General features: G+C 35.1%; 1 long non-coding RNA gene across 1 annotated transcript; it reads left to right on the top strand.

The window, feature by feature from the left end:
- The first annotated feature begins 2,604 nt into the window (after positions 1–2,604).
- Positions 2,605–17,217, top strand: LOC139670981 (uncharacterized). The gene is made up of 3 exons (XR_011697621.1): positions 2,605–2,680; positions 15,232–15,334; positions 17,025–17,217. It is a non-coding gene; the product is annotated as an uncharacterized lncRNA (long non-coding RNA).
- The last annotated feature ends 124 nt before the right edge of the window (positions 17,218–17,341 follow it).

The following is a 17,341-nucleotide window of genomic DNA, read 5'->3' as shown; positions in this document are numbered from 1 at the left end:
GTTTTTTAAAGGCTTTTAAAATACATTCTGGGTATTGATTGTGACATTTTGACTGTTCTTCTGTGCTAACATTGTAGTTACACTGCTGGGTATAGAAAAAAATAATAAAAACTGTCAAAACCTGTCTGGTTCAGAGATATAGAAGTCCTTCAAAGGTTTCAGAGGGCTTTAGGTGAAGAAAAACTGTGAAGGTTGACAGGGAGCATTCTCAAATTTTAAGAAGAATCAGTATGAATTAATCCACATTAATTAGGAGAGCAACGTTATAAGAGCTATTAAGTGGTGATGTTAAGTGTGAAAGCTTCTTAATATTTTTCTTAGACTGTATTCACTAATGATTTACTTAAATAATGAGTATTTATTATTTTGATTCAGTAAACACTTCCTTATTATACACTACCTTATTATTACCTGAATAAAGAATGAAAGGTAAAGAATACATAACATTAAATGTAAAGACAAAAATATTTATTTGCAAAAGACTGGGTTTTCCTTACACTTTTCTTATTAGAATACTTTTGAAATAACTTTGAAATTCATATATCCTTGAAGTCATTGGCTTTTATTTATGTTCATATTAGTGCCCATGAAAAAGTTGCAGCATAACAAAATATTTCCAAGCACTTTTATTTCTTTCAGTGATATGTGATCAATTTCCAAAGGAGGTTTTTGTCTTTTCTGTAGTGTCCCCACAGGGAATCTTCCTTCGTAAAAAGTAAGAAAATCACCATGAAAACCAGGCATTTAAGTTCCCAGTATATTTTGGCAATTTTGATTGCTTCAATCAGATGTTCAAAATTATGATTGTAAGCAGATGTCAGGCAGCTATAGCAAAAATATTTTTTTCCCTACTCAATGTATATGAAAGAGTTAGAACAATAAAACCTACAAGGATTGATTTTTGCAGTCTGTGATGGAGTAATTCAGTAAAATTGAAATCTGACATTTGTTGACTTAAGATTAGCAGCAGACAGCCACAGGGAGAAAACAATGCATTATACACTTTCTGACTTATGTCCCTAATCCCTGTAAAATGTCAAACTGAAGGTGAGAAAGAGCAAATCTCCTCTGCAAGAAGGTAATGAGAGAAATCCTTACCATGTGATCCACAAATACTTGCAGAACATCATTTTTGCTGACAGCAGAGAGGTGTTTTTTTCACACTGGTAAATGTGAACACACCAAATGAATTTTGGTGACATTTACTGCTCAGATCTCAGCTTTTCTTCTTCCAGTCACATGTATTATACTGATTTCCTGGTCTGAGGCAACATACAGTGCAGATGCACTGAAGTGTGCTATTTGGACAACATCTTTCAGGCTGAGTCCCACAAGAATAGCTGCCATACAGCTTGTGTTTCATTACTTTGTTATAAAATAGAGCACACACTGTATATGGCAGAAAGAAAGAAAGAAAGAAAGAAAGAAAGAAAGAAAGAAAGAAAGAAAGAAAGAAAGAAAGAAAGAAAGAAAGAAAGAAAGAAAGAAAGAAAGAAAGAAAGAAAGAAAGAAAGAAAGAAAGAAAGAAAGAAAGAAAGAAAGAAAGAAAGAAAGAAAGAAAAAGAAAGAGTAGACAATTGAAAAGCAACTGACGTATGACCTTTTTTTATTTTTTATTTTATTAAAGCAAACAGCTGAATGACAATTGAACTGCCACTGAATTATAAACCTACCCCAACATCAGCTACGTGCTGCAGGTTGTACAGTTCTTATGATCTGATGGATATTAACATGTTTTGAAGGCAGGATAGAGCACTTCAAGCAACAAGTCTCTACTTCGTCCTACCTTTCTATTTGCTCACTGTGATAAATGTTTCTCTTTTTTTTTTAATTGAAAAAACACCAAAATAACAGTGTGCTTGTTTACTTTGTCCTTTTTGCACTTAATATGATTTGGATAAACAACATATTTTCAACAACATTCAACATTAGTAGGTGTTTGTGAACACACTGGTTTATTAATGCTGCTCTAAATGGATTTTCTCCTTTCTGTTGTGAGAACTCTTAATTTTTGTCAAAGAGGAGAACTTCACAAAACCATTTTCCTCAAGTTGGATCCTAAGTTTCTGCTGAGAAATCTTTTTCAAGAAAGGCAAACAGGTTCTACAAAAAATTATCTTATGAAAACCTGTCTTAGTTTAAGGGAAACCAAGATGTTTACTGAAACAAGAGGAGAGGATTCCTCCTCAAAAACGACATCACTCTATTAAATTTAAGAAAAAGGAACTTTAATTAGAACACGGATATAAGAAGGATAACTGTTCTTTACTTATATATATATATATAGATATAGATAGATAGATAGATAGATAGATAGATAGATAGATATAGGTATAGATATAGATGTAACTATAAACAGACCTTAGCAAACTACTTCGCAGCACCAAAAAAAAAAAAAAAAGAATACCCTCCCCTCCAAAAAAAAAAAAAACAAAAACAAAACAACCTGGTGTGATAATTTGACCCAGGCTTTTTCTTGGTAACTAGGTGTAACTAGGGAGGGGCTTGTCTCCTAGGTATTCTTCACCCATTCTTGCCCCTCCCATGGGACAGAGGAGGATATGAGACCGGAGATAGGAAGTTTAGCCCTCTTTGGTTTCCGGTGAGGGTGGAGTGCAGGGAGTTCTCTCTGCTGCTCTCGGTTCCTTATCAGAGCCACACAGAAGACTGGGGAAAGGATGTGAGTGAGACCCCCACGTGGGAGAAGGGGCTAGCTTTCTTCTAAGAGGGGTTGGTGGGATTGTGTTGTACTGGTTTACCTGGTGGGTGGGTGAGAGTGGTTTTTTGTACCCATTGCTTTTTGTTTTGTCTCTTTGTAGCCCCTGCTTCCCCCTTCCCTATTTCCCTTTGCTTTCCCTTTTCCCTATTGTAGCTGCAAATTGTATACATATAATTGTAGACATTTAGAGAACATACATATACAATATACTGATTTGGCTCAGCTTCTTCCAAGTTTTTTTCCCCCCTTTCCTTTTCCCTGCTTTGAGGAGTGGGGGGGGAGAAGGGGGAGACCGCTCAAGTTGGGGGGCCAGGATGAAACCAAGACACCCGGTAGGATCCTCCTGGAGCAGTTATATGTATGGACAGTGTCAGTGTCACACCTCGGCTGGATCCAAGGTGAATTCTCAGTCTTTTCCCAGCAAAGCAGAGACAAGGGGGTGAACAACTTACATGGTACAGAATGGACCCTTTTTCATGGGGAAAAGACTGTCTTCCTCTCTCCTTATCCTTTGTTCAAAAAGAAGGAAACGCTGGGAGTGGAGGAATGGTGATAATTCCTAGGAATGTCCTTGCAGTCCAAGACAGTCCTTAGGAAGAAAAAGGTCTGCAGTATGTCCTGAAGCAGCTGTGACTCTCTTCTCTCTCTCTGAAGCTCAGGGTGCCCAGAGATGGAGGGGGGAAGGCAAGGAGCAGAGTCAGAAAAGACCTCTCACCAGCTTTGCAAGCAGTGGCTCCTTTTCTGCAGCTGCCCAAAACCTAAAGTCAAACCAGCACACGGGGAAAAAGCCTCTCCCACCCCCAGGTCCTGGGGTTCTGTTTCTTACCTTCACCCCACCATTAAGTTGGAATCTGAAAGCCATCAGCCATCTTTTGTCCTCAGTTTTGGTACTCCAATGCTCAAACCTTTGTGTTGGTAGGGTGAGAAAAATTCTCTGAGGGACTCCTCCCAACACCACCTTCCTTTGTTTGAACCTTTAACAAAACCTCAGTTATTAATCAGAAAAATTTTGGATGGAAACACTTTATCCAGTCTTGTTTCCTTTTGTGCTAACAGCTATCTTCAATACACAAATCTTTGAATGCCTTCTAGTTATATGCCTGGGCCTCAAAAATTAGAGATGTCCCCTTCTCCAACAATTGCCTCATTTGCAATTGCTTGATAAACCCTCAGCCCTCAAGTGTAAGTTCAGGGTTTCATAACAATAATTTCTTATACTCAACTTAAAACATGGGAAAAATGAAGACATTTTCTTGAAACAGCAATGATGAAACATACATTACTTGTATATTTTTGAAGTTCTCCATTACCCTATAAGTTTCCAAAAAAAGGAAAAACTAAGATGGAGCAATGGAGGAAAATCCTTAATGATGGTTACCTTTTATTCTCTTTACGGTAACATTATTACTTTCAAAATTCTATTTATAATCCTTTAATACATTAATTTTATTTAATATAAATTTAATGTTTACATTATTTCTCAATATTATTGCTAACAAAAACTAAACAATAGCTCTCATTCTGTATTGCAACAGTCTATTTTCCAATTTTATACACTCTATTATGCCCACTTCAATAGTGAGATAGCACAATATTAGAAGATATGCATGACTTTGAATGATGCTTTTACCCATGACTAATGTAGTGTTCGTTATTGTTACGAAATTATTTCTAAAGAGTGTGTGCATGATAAGAGGTTGTTACTGGCATATAAAAATAAGATTAATAAGGAGCAAAATGACAGTTGGACTTAGTCTTTGTCAAGAAATTGGTGTGTGTTTGAGAATAATGCTTTTACTTCTAAATTCAGAGATTTAAAAACCCTTATGTTCTAAAAACAATAATAAGAAATACAGCAAAAGGGAAGAGTAGAAACTACAGCTGCTAAGGCCAAATCCAGTAAGTCAGATCTGTGTCAGTATCTGGAAAATTACTAATTCTATGCAGTGTCCTCAGCTTTGTCTCTTTCATCCTGGACATGCATATTAAGGCAGGAATGATTAGATTTTCTAGTCCTGGGTAGTTTTACTTTTTGAGATATCCATTTCTACCTCAGCTCTCATGGGCTAAGTGTATTTTCTTGATAAACATCCCTGGCAAATTTCATGGCATTTGTCATGAGTGACTGGGGCAGTGAGACTATATGGCTGAAAAATAAAGGACGGGATCACACAGAGAGATACAGTTTGGACACATTTTTCATGCACATAAATCTGGGAAGAAACATTACACTAAGCATAACTGCTGAGCATCATTTTGAACCTAAATGAACACGCTCTACTGAGTAGTATGGTGAACTAGTTTTTGCTTTCATGTGCTATGTGACTGTCATCTCACGTTGAAGCGAAGAAGAAAAGGTGGATGATCATGCTCGCATCCTCTGAGGTTTCTCTGCAGTGTTAGCAGGCCTTCTATTAATAGATATCTTTGCTCCTAGTGGCAAAGGGAGTGGTTAATCTTCGTGTTGAATTGCTTTGGCTTGCTTCTGCCTTTAAATGTGCTAGTCCTTCTAAAGAATGATGTTATTCAGCGATCATTTAGGGCTTGCTACATTTGGTATAACAGTTGCACCAAGAGTTAAAGACTTCTGCTAAGTCTGAACCTACAGAGACATGAGATTGGCAGGAGAAGTAACTACTTCTGTATGAAATTTCATGGCTTGTACAGCCAGTGAAAATAAGAAACCTGTCTTATGACTGACAGAGAAGAAATACCAAGTCTTGTACAGGATGAAAAAGGGTAGGCACCATCTGCTACTCTGTGGAGTAGGATTATAAAATATGTCAGTCATGCAATTGCTGAGAAAAGCAGAGAAAATGCTGCATGTCACTGCATCTGTTATCACAGGTACAACTTCCAGGGTAGGAAAAAATGCCTGATACAGTGCAGAGAAGCTGCTGGGGGTGGTCATGTGGGCCCCAGCACTCCTGCACATTCAAACTATAGATTACAGAGATAGTCTCCATCCTGATGAAAGAGGAAGCATACAGAGAAACACAAGGGAGACCTAATATTTACTTCAGTCTTTGTCAGGAGAGAAAAGATTAAAATATTTCTAATCTAAGACGTTTTTCCTCCCATGTCATATCCACCCAATTTCTAAACTAATGGCTTCTTGTACAAAGAATTTGAAAGGTCTATGACTTAAAAGTTTTACAGATGCTGGAAAAAGTTACTTATTCTGCATCTACTCAGGGGCAGATGTTTAATATTCTTGACACTCAGGTTTTCAACAGACATGCATTAAACACCAGAATCGGCATGGTCGGAGGCATGTTCTTGGTCAAAGACACTCTGGCCAAAGTCAGAGGACAGATGGTCAGATTTTTCAATGGGCAACAACAGCATGTGCAGGGACCAAGGCAGATTAAAGGGGCTGATGTGCTCAGTGCAAAGGTGAATGGGATACCCAGGTAAATCCTCATAGTGCTGTAGTGGGTCCAGTCCTGTTTAACCTCTTTATTGATGATTTAGATGAGGGGATTGAGTCCACCATCAGCAAATTTGCCATACTATTAATATTGGAAAAACTGAAAGGTGAAGATAATAACAACTGAGATGGAGATAATAAAAATAACAGTCTGGTTTCCTAGTGCAGTTTAGAGTCCTTCAGGAGATGCAATTTGGTCTATTTATAAGGGATGTTTTGTGCATATCTTGTCATCTTCTGTTCCAGCCTCCTACTACGTAGATATCTTTAAACAGAACTTGATGATTAAACTTCTGAGTTTACAGAAATATCATTTTACTGATCACTTGGAAGAATGTGGATTCTATTCTTCCCTCACTTCTTAGTGAATGACAGAAATCAATGAGAAATCAAAGGAATGATACTGTCTTAATATATGGCTTTTGCAAAGACACTGGTTCATGCTGTAAGCTCTGTATGGTTGAAAACGCTAAAAGGTGAAAAGGACAAAATTTTAAATGTTTTTTTCTTCTTGGAAATTTTAGTCTTCTTCCACAAGGATACCATATCCAAACCAGAGAGCATTTTGCAGAGAAATCCAAGTTCCTGATGTTATTTACAGAACATCTAAAATTTTTCAGAGATTTGATTACATGTGAACCCACAGGAAGAGCATTGCTGATCTGATTCTGACTCTGCATTACCATTTACTCTGATGCAATGTATCTGAGCTCAGAAACATTGCAGTCTATTTTTCATTAATGTAAGTCACAAACAGGCCCACAGTCTCATTGAACAGTGGGTAATAGATGTGCTTCGAAATTACATAAAAGATTTGATTGCCCTCCTCCTGACCCTTTACCCTTTAAGTATTTGGTTTTATTTTGTTGCAAAATTAGTTATAGTGCTCTGTACACTTCTGATTCTATCTGCTATTTCTAGAAAAGCAGTTTTTATAGAAAACCACACATATTATATTTTCTGATTTTAGACAATGTTATCATTTCCATATCTATGTAGATTTTTGTATTTATGTTATGGGTTTAGCCAGGTGGGCCTAAATTAGGCTTTAAAGTTTAGATTAGGCCTGAAATTGTCAGCTGACTTGAGCTGGGCTGAGCTAGCTAACACCTGACTTCTTCTAGCCAATAATATTGTATTCCATGCCATATTGCATCATCTCAAATGGGGTAAGAGCTGGTGTGTGGGTGTGGCTGGTTTAGTTGCTTCACAGCTGTGGTGCCAGCAAGACACTCTGCTGTCCCAGGAGGGATGGGGAGGCCCAAGCCCAGAGCACCGGCTTAGCATCATGTTATCTGAGGGAAGTAAAATGTTTGTTCTTAGCTTTTCTCTCTGCTTAAGTCTGTCTCTGAAAAACCAACTTCTCTAAAATGATTTCTAGTTAAAATGGTAGAATTTGTGTTTACTGGGAAGTGGGAAGTTATTTCATGTTATACATAACTTGTGTAAGTGTGTGTTATATTGTAGTTTCCTCTTAATTTTCTCCTTTCTGTATAAATACATGTATTTAGTTTCAGCATAAACCTGGCTTTGGAAGTTGGTTTTTTTCCCTCTCTCCCTCTTCTTTTCCCCTTGGCTGGTTGGGGGGAGGAGGAACCCTTTCACTCTGTCCTGGACAGCTGGCATTTTGCCAGCTCAACCCAGGACAATTTATTTTAGGACAGTGTATAAGACCTAAAAGGTATTTTGGCATATGAATAAGAAAGAAATTCCTGGTCCCAGTTCAAAGGAGGCAAAAAGTGAAAATAATAAAGTAACGGCTTGAAAATAATAAAACAAATCAAACAATACTCAAAGTGAAAGACCTTTTGGATTTTTTCAAATTTTTTACAGATGTAGATAGATTATGCATACCTCTATTATATGTAATATAGAGTACATATGTTCCTAAAAATCAAATAAAAGAAGCTGTAAAAACTACTTAGAGAATCAGCAAATTTATAGTTATTCATTTCCACATTGCCAGGAAATGTCTGACTCTACTATGTGGGGTTTTTTAGAAAAGCAGGGAGTCTGCTTTTCAGATCCCAACCATACAGCTGATCAAAAAAAGCTTTTCTTTCACTATAAAACAAATCATAATTTAAATGGTATTCATTCAAAGGACATAAATATGGAATGCTAAGTTGCTAAGTTCTCACTTCTTTGAGAATCCAGGGTTTGAAAAACTTATTTTCAGGGTCTTGTATCTCAGTAAGAAAGAATATCATGGTGAAAAAAAGAATCTGAAAATCTATTTCTAACAAGTTTGGTTGGACTGTATTAGGTCTCAAAGAGTAGTTTATTAATTTCATTATTCTGTAATGATCTCATTAGATCATGTTGCTTGGATACATAGATATTTAGAGGGACAAATGCACAAATGGCTTATATTAAAAGTCAGCTTTTAAGAAATAAATTTAGAGAGCAGCTTCAAAAAGAAAATCTAGAAGACTAGGGATTCTGCAATAAAGACTGATGTTTGTTTTAAAGAATGTCATTTTCTAGGGCTTGATGACTTTTTCCAGTGAATTATGAATAATAAATAATATTAATTCTTCTGTCTGGGAGAAAGAAAATACAACCAAAAATGCAAAAGTCGTGGAGGTTGGTGAGGGTGGGGGAAGGGGTGGGGGGGGGGGAAAGAAAAAAAAATAAGAGAAGAAACAAAGCAGATTATTTATTGGCTATGTTTTATATTAACTATTTATCAGCTATTAGTGATGATGTTGATTATCATGTGGGTAAGCATGAGGATCCCTTAGCTGCAGTCTCTAATTCTTTGAACAGATATTAGGATCTGGTCAACAGAACACAATTATTCTAAATAATTATCTGCTAGCACAAACGACAGATTTGTCTTGACATTTGCAGTTTGAACACAATATATTTTAACTTGAGCATGATTGGTAAAGAGATCTCCACAGTTCCTATATGTATCTAGAGAAGACTTGGAGTGATAAATCCTATATATTAAATTGTCATAAATGCTTACCCTAAAATATAAAGACAACAAGAAAATATTTTTAAAATTATCCATATTTGGATTGAAGTTGGGAGCAGTTATAACCCAATAAAAACAAAGAGCTCTGACACAACTACTAAAATCACTTAATAAACACTAATACTGTAATTTTGTAATCCTGCAATACTTATAGATATTATAAGAGTAATAATAATTTGGGGAGAAACAGGTGCTAATATATATATCCAAACTGTTTAGAAGGTCAAAAAGGACTCTAGTGATCTAGCCCTTAAATTAATACTTGCATTCGGTTGTAAGGGACCTTTTCTAATTTTTTTTTTAACAGCATGTTAAAAACTCTTTTATCTTGACTGTCTTGATAAGTCTGACTATTTCTATCCTTCTCTTAATGACTGAAGATATTCTCTCCGTTAATTGTTCTGTTGGATTTCAATGTCAGTGACTGCTTTTCAAAGAGGAAAAAAAAATCCCAATCCTTTATCCAACTGAGTGAAAAGAAGGACAATATTTGCAAAGACAGATGAATAAAACACCAGAGTAAGAATGCTGGCTGGTGGTTTATTCAAAATCTAAGTCTATTAAACTCTCAAAAATGAAGGATAAAAAACTTTTGTGAGATAAAATACTGATATCAAGACGCAGGTTTAGTACATATTTTATCAATATTATGTAAATAGGAAGTAATCACCTCATATATTGCTTTATGATAGTATTAAATACCAGTTATTTTAATAATTTATTTTGACATTAATGAAGGTAAAATACATGTAAACCTTATTATATTAAAAATATATATAAAATTTAGTATTGCATTAAATTTCTGTATGTAGAAATGCTACATAGTGTAAGTTTGGAGTTGTTAGGGACTGAGTTATGCAGAATGGTTCTCTATTCCATTATCTGCAATTACATTAGTTAAGCTTGCTGAATATCTAAATTTCTGTATTTGGTAGGAAATTTGCTACTGGAGTTTTTTGGGTTCAGCAGTCCAGAGGATGATTAGTACAAGATGATTAGAGGGTTGGAGCACCTTTCCTGCAAGAGAGAATTCAGTTTGTTCAGATTGGAAAAGAGAATACTTAGGGGTGACCAAATTGCAGGCTCCGAGTACCTGAAGGGAGTCTACAGGAAAGACAGAGAAGGACATTTACAAGGCCATGTAGTGATACGACAAGGAGGAAAGGGTTCAGACTAAAATAGAGTAGATTTAGATTAGATATGAGAAAGAAATTCTTTACTGTGAGGGTGATGAGACACTGGAACAGGTTGTCCAGAGAAGTTGTGGATGCTCCATCCTTGTGAATGTTCAAGGACAGGTTGGATGGGGCTCTGAGCAACCTGGTCTAGTGAAAATTGTCTCTGCTCCTGGCAGGGGATGATCTTTCAAGGTCCCTTCTAACCCAAGCTTTTCCATGATTCTGTGCATGCTAATTCTCAAAAGCATCCTTCATAATCACCATAAAAATTAATTATATTCTGTGTATTGTTGATTTTGTATTATATCTTCCACTCCATCAGTGCGAAATAAAGAAAACTGAAAGCACAGGTACGATCTTTCCTTTGATGTCTGTGATTAGCTGGGGCAAGGCTTAATGCACAGTTACTTGAGCTAAATTAACTATTTATATTACAATATTATGCCACTACAAGAATATATATATATATATTTATAATTTAAGATATATATAAAAACAGAGAGTTTGTAGTGTATTTGGACCACTTATAAAGAAAGTGTATGTGATTATGTGTATACACAGAAACACACACATGCACACGCACACATTTATTTATAATATGTAGCCACCTAAGTGAAGTCTGGAGCTCGTTGTTCTCAGCACTGAACATATTTCCAGTGAAAACAAATTGCTTCCACAAATTTGTTTCCTATGTGAAACTACTAGACATGAAGTCAAAGGAAGAGAAACAGGCACTGCAGCAAATTTCCTTGCTCAGAGTCATGCAGTAGGTTGGTGATTAGTGTTCCCTTTTGTACTCAAACAAGAGAGAGGTCCATTACATAGCAAGGTTTCCTCCCCAGGAATGATAGCAAATATTCAAAGTTCTGAAGAGCAGTGTTCAAAAACTGGTTTCTTTCTTTATGGTTCTTATGAATGAATAACACCTATCTTAATTATGATTAGTGCCAAGGAGTAAGCAAAAATGCTAGATAGAGAGGTCAGTCCATTGAAGGTAGGGATTTAAAGTTCAGATAAGTAGCAAAGGAGAGTAATAACAACTAGTATCACAGTGATCCCTTAAACAGCCTTCATTTGGAAACTTCATTGTTTATAAGGAACAATACCTTCACAGATATTATAAAGTATCATTTATATTTTCTATGATTTTTCTATCAGCATTCTCCTTCCTTTGAATATCCTTGATATGTTACTATTATGCTTAGATGTTATAGACAAGAAACTCTTTAACACTGTTGCAATTTATTCTAGAAAATCTTACCATATATATATATATAGAGAGAGAGAGAGAGAGAGAGTATTTTCTGCCTTTTTTTTTTTCTTCTCCTGGATATGGTATGTCTCAGTTTACCAGGATTATCCATAATGATGCTATGACATGGTCTTCTCTATCGATTTACTGTTTAATTTTATGTCACACTATGACATGGTGTGGTGCTTTCATCAGCTGGATGAATTACAGTCTTTTTTGCTGAATGATTACAGGCTCAAATGTGAAGGTATCTATTACTGTTACTCTATTGTGGTTCACACAGGGAGCTACAAGTGTATTGAAATATTCCAGTAATGCAGAGCTGTTAATGTAACAGGATTTACTTTATTATTATGTTGTCCAAAAGTTTGATGCCCTTTCTTCTTTAAAGTCTTTCATAAATCTTATTAATCTGTATGAAAAATAATGCTTTAGACGAATTAAGATTTAGCATGCCAAATGAAACATCAAAATGATCCCTATCCCCAGGTAAATTCAATATCACTTGATATTTTACTGTATATTAGAGGAAAAAAATAGTAGTTTCAAAGGCACCTTTGATTTTGTAACATAGAGAAGGGCTTATATTATTGTGGATTTAGTTTTCCATAAAATGAACTAATTGCGTAGAGTATTTAGGAAAGCAAGACAACCACTGAGAATATATATCACTCCACTGTTCCTCAATAAAAGTTGTGGGAAGATTTGAAGAAGGCAGTTAAGCTCTGTAGGGCACTGTAATTGGAACTGTCAGGTGTAAAGTATTGTTTTCTCCCTGTTTTGCAGTTTGTGTTTCCAGGAATGAGCTGAAACTCTCACAACTGTCATTTCTTTCTACCTTTGTAGATAATTTCACTTACAGACACAAACCAACATTGGTAGAAGTTTCCATTTTATTTTATTTATGAAACAATAAAGTCCTTATTTAAATTAAACAATTCATTTCACTTGATACATTCTTATGGCAGAAACAGTCTAAATACCTGAGACTTCTTAAGAAAGAAATAACTATGGACCACATAAACTTGTCCTCCATATTGAAGTCAGAAGCTTTACTAGATCATCGGAGGTATTTATCCAGAGAGCATGGATACCACTTCACAAGTGGCAGGCAGGCAGGGAGGGATTCTTGGGTCATGGCTTTATACACTGTGCACCAGTTGTCAATTGATACACTCAAAACTGCCTGATGATGATAAATTATAGATGTGTAACTACAGATAATTACTTCCTGTGAAAGCCCAAATCAGTGCTACATGCTTGGAAGTTGTCCCATTTCTCATGCTGCAGAGTTTAGTTGTTCCCTGGGTGTACTTCAGAGGTTACAGAAGCTGCTCACAGCTTCTTTTAATGCTTATTAGTGGTACAAAGTCCACCTTGAATCATTGAGGAGAATGAAGATCTACTTTCAGCAATATTTAGAACTATAACTTTTCACTGGCTATTGACTCCCTTCAAATACTTAACATTCCTATGAGTTTTTACAGTGTTCTTCTTTCTGGTCTAGATTTTTTTTTCAATTTATTTGAGATAAGCAAGAGAATTGGGAGTATTTTCTGCTAGAAGGAACAAGTTAGTGTGAGGATTGTGGACTTCAGCTGAGGTACTCAGAATGTGCAGCTTTGGAAATTAAGACTAAGACACCACATCACTAACAAGTTCACAGTGATAATGAAGTACTCCTATACATGCAATCTGCCTTAAAAGTTTACTGAGAATTCCATTTTTGTAGAAGCCCCTTGCCAGACACATGCCTCATGTAGATGACTGAAATCAACAGCATTATCCCAAAATTAAATTTTAACTTTATCCCATGGACTTCTGCAGCCTCTAGTTGAAGATGTAGTAATATTCTCGCAGATGGAGGATATTCCTAGTAGATAACAAGGCTCCAGAGGAAATTCTATTTTCCTCTTTCAGCAATTGCCTATGGTTTGGAGATGATTCTGTAGAACCACCTCTGATTAGCAATAAACTAAGAGAGACTGGAAATGGAAATAGGTTATGCCCTGAAATAAATTAATTGCTTACAATGGGAAGTATCAGCAAGTTGACTGTGCTTTTTATATTGATTCATTTAAAAGTTATTATGGTTAGTAAGTCAAGAATTGCAAGTGTAAGGAATATCATTCATATGACTAATAGTGATTTAGAGAATCTTCATCCTTAATTACATTCATGTTAAAACTCTCCCAAGCACTATCAAATAAAGATCAGAAAGCTGTATTTGACTGAAGTTGTACCGATTTAAACCCCAGTTGTTTCTCGTTGTCAGTTTTAGTTCTTCTCTATTTTGTACTTGTATTACTGATTTCTTTTCTGTTGCTCTCTGCGTGACATTGCACTGTTACTATGTCTATACAAAACAAAAAGCAGCTGGAGCCAGAAAGCCCTGACTAAAGCTACATATGCTAAAGCTGTATAAATTAGGACAGATTCTGAAACAAAAAGTCCATAAAAAAGGAATTATGTCTTCACAATGTCTGAGAACACAATGAGAAGTGATCTCTTCATTCTCTAAAGGAGTACAACTAAAAGCACAACTAAATTTAATTTGGATAAAACAGTTTCCAGGATAACTAAATACTCACCCAGAAGAGGTGAATGCTTAAACCAGGGAATTATCTTGGTATCTGAGAAGTGATTACTTGGTTTGGAATGAATTTCCAGTAGTATATTAAGAACGATCTCTTTCTTTTTGGTACTTTTCTGGTAATATGGAGGAGTGTATAGCTTTCCTACCTAACAAGGCTGACAAATAGTATTCCAAAATATTAAATTCTCAAATATTAAGGTAATGACAACAGTGAGTATTTTAGGCATTGAGCTTTATGTGGTCTCTAAAATGCATTAGAATGGTCAACAATAAATTTTGTGATGTTCACAAGAATAAGAACATCCTGAGGGTCTTTGCAACTTACATACAGGGACACCTTTACATTTTATACTGCATAATTAAAAGAACTACACATATGAATACTTCCAGTATACAGTTTGAAATGCTTACACTGTAGTGGATGATGAAGAAAAATTTAATTTTACATATGTCTGTATTTGTTTATTTACTTACTTACTTGAATGTTGAGTCTATGCAATATACCAAATAAGACTGTTTGTTCCCTAAAGACTTTTCTGTATACAACCAGTTACTTCCATATGTAATATTTGTGTTATTAGGAAGGGCTCATCTTTCAATTACTTTACGCAAGGAGCTTATATTTATGATCCCAAGTCAAGGATTCATATCACTTTTTGTTTTGTTTAAAGTCATTGAGATAATTATCCGCTTGTATCTATGTTCAATCATTGGAATTCCACCTTCCATATTGGATTTTATCACTGTATGTTCCCCTTTTATACCTCTAAGAATATCTTGAGTTTCAGTGAGTAGCACATTCTTCTTTGCAAGCAATAATAATTTTCTTTGAAATAGCATGAATTTAATATTTCTGTCACTTTAGTAACATGAATATTCAGCATAATGAGACTTTTTTCCTCAGTTATGTATGCCATTCAATATCTGTCCTTAACTTGATCATTAATCCCATAGTTTTATGTAGATGTAGATTGAATTTCCATCACAGGAAATTCTGTGACAAAAATGCCACATTTGATTTAGAATGATCTAATAGTATGAATTTATTTTTTTTAATCAGTGATTTTCTTAAGTTGCAGTGTAAAGAAACAAGCATGGAACTCCTGAGAGGATGACATTTCTTTATAAAACTTGCTCATTTTCATCAGCAATTAAAACTGTGCTTAGTACCAAAAGGTAATGCTCTAAGGCTGAGGGAGAAGCAGTTAACCCATAAGAAAAACCCAAGTAATTACTTCTTAAAAATTGAAAAATAGTAAGAAAACTGGTTAACTACAGCTGAGGAATAAGTTTTGTTACACACTGTTCTTCAGTGATAGCAGAATTTACTTGTCCTGTTTGTTTCACTTAAACTAGTTAAGATGTCAAAAAAAAAAAAAGGATTGAAAATATCCTCAGTAATTTCTGTGAATGTGAGGGTTAATTAGACATTTGTAGTAGCTATGTCTAACGATACTTTTTAGAGATATTGAGTAATCAAATCTATCTTATTTGTGAAACTAGATGGTCAGTGAAAGAAGTTACATTTATTCTACTTCTAAGAGAAGGCCAGAGGACTTGATGGAATAGATCTGTTTAAATATACGACAGATGATTACCCTTAACTATGCTCAGATCAGTCTGGTACCTCCTGGTATATTTTTATATTAATATTTGTTAAAGCTAAACATCATTTGACCCAAGCTACTTATTGCTTTCTATTGAACACACATAGGGACCAGAATCATCAATATAAATAAATGAATCAAAATGCTTGTACTTTGGTTGATACTGCCTTCTCTAACATAAATGTGCAAGAAGTAGTTTACAGAAGAGAAAGAACGAAAACCAACTATATAAGAAGAAAATCACACATGCACATGCAGAAAATATCATTGGTAGAAAAGCATATTAATCACACACACAGACAGGCACACATTTAGAGAGTGGTTTGACACCAATGTGTTGAATGATACCAGATTTTCCATAAAATAGAAAAAAATCAGTATTCTTAAAGGGGACAGAATATGCAGACATAGTTATTAGTAAGGTACTACTGTGTCTTTAACTGTATTCTCTTTATCTCTCTGTGTTTCCTACTTTGAGAACCTCAAGTGACACCATGTCAGGCAAAATCAGCAATGAATAATGTACTTTTTGTTCAGTTCTTTCCTTTGAAGAATCCAATGCTAAAATATTAATCAGTTTTCTTTGTAAGACCTAGATAGCTTTTCCCCAGCAAAGCCTTTACAGAACAAGGGAAAAAGAAGATTTATACCCAACCACCCTAAAACTCCATGTAGAACAGGCAGTAAATGGCATCAACATATTTTGAACTAACAAAACTTAAAGAAAGTGTTTACCTTTAAGTTCAGGTATAATTTCAGTCTGCAAATACTTGTCAGTTTCTGTGGCTCTTATGCTAGATGAAGGTTCATTTCTCGACTACTTTCCGTTATACTGTTTTGAGTCACAAAAACCTTGCATAAAGGGATAGCTTTTATTACAAATTACACACAATTCAAATGTTAGATACTTCTATGAGTTCTCATCTTTTTCCATGATGCACATGATAGAAACTACTAGGAAAAAAAGTAATTAAAGTATTATATTAACTCATATTAGAATAGCATTATTCAATATTTTACAATTTCTTTCCCATCAGTTTTGGAAATATACATATATGCACACCCCTCCCAAAAGACTTGTAAAGAAATTAGAAAATATGCAAGCAGTATGTGGGTATTATGGGAGGGGTGGAGTGCGGGGGGTAGGGGGAGGGTGTATGTTTGGGGTTTTTTTCGTTGGTTTGGTTTGTTTTGGGGTTTGTTTTTTTCCTCATAAATAAGATTTAAGCATTATGTTTGTTTCTGGTGCTTCCTTTTAGAAATTAAAACTGGTGAATTGGGATGGATTCAATGCTGAGAAACCAAAGAAAGTCTCAGTGAAGACAAGGAAAAAACACACAGAATTGTAATCTAATGTTAATTTCTTGATCTTTATTAGGCATTCAACAGGAAAATATAAGAGGAAATACTTTGCATATTTCATTACAGTTGTTTTTACTATTATTTTATTTATTAATTGGGGATCAAGTCTGACAAGTTGCTATATGTTTTTTTTTCCTAATTTGTCTTATACTTTGAATTGCTTGATTGTTATTGAGGTTTTCTTCATGAATTTGCTATCATGATTCTAAACTGC

This window comes from Pithys albifrons, chromosome 4 (genome assembly GCF_047495875.1).
Source record: "Pithys albifrons albifrons isolate INPA30051 chromosome 4, PitAlb_v1, whole genome shotgun sequence".
Lineage (NCBI taxonomy): Eukaryota > Metazoa > Chordata > Aves > Passeriformes > Thamnophilidae > Pithys > Pithys albifrons.
This window is presented reverse-complemented; position numbering and strand designations above follow the sequence as displayed.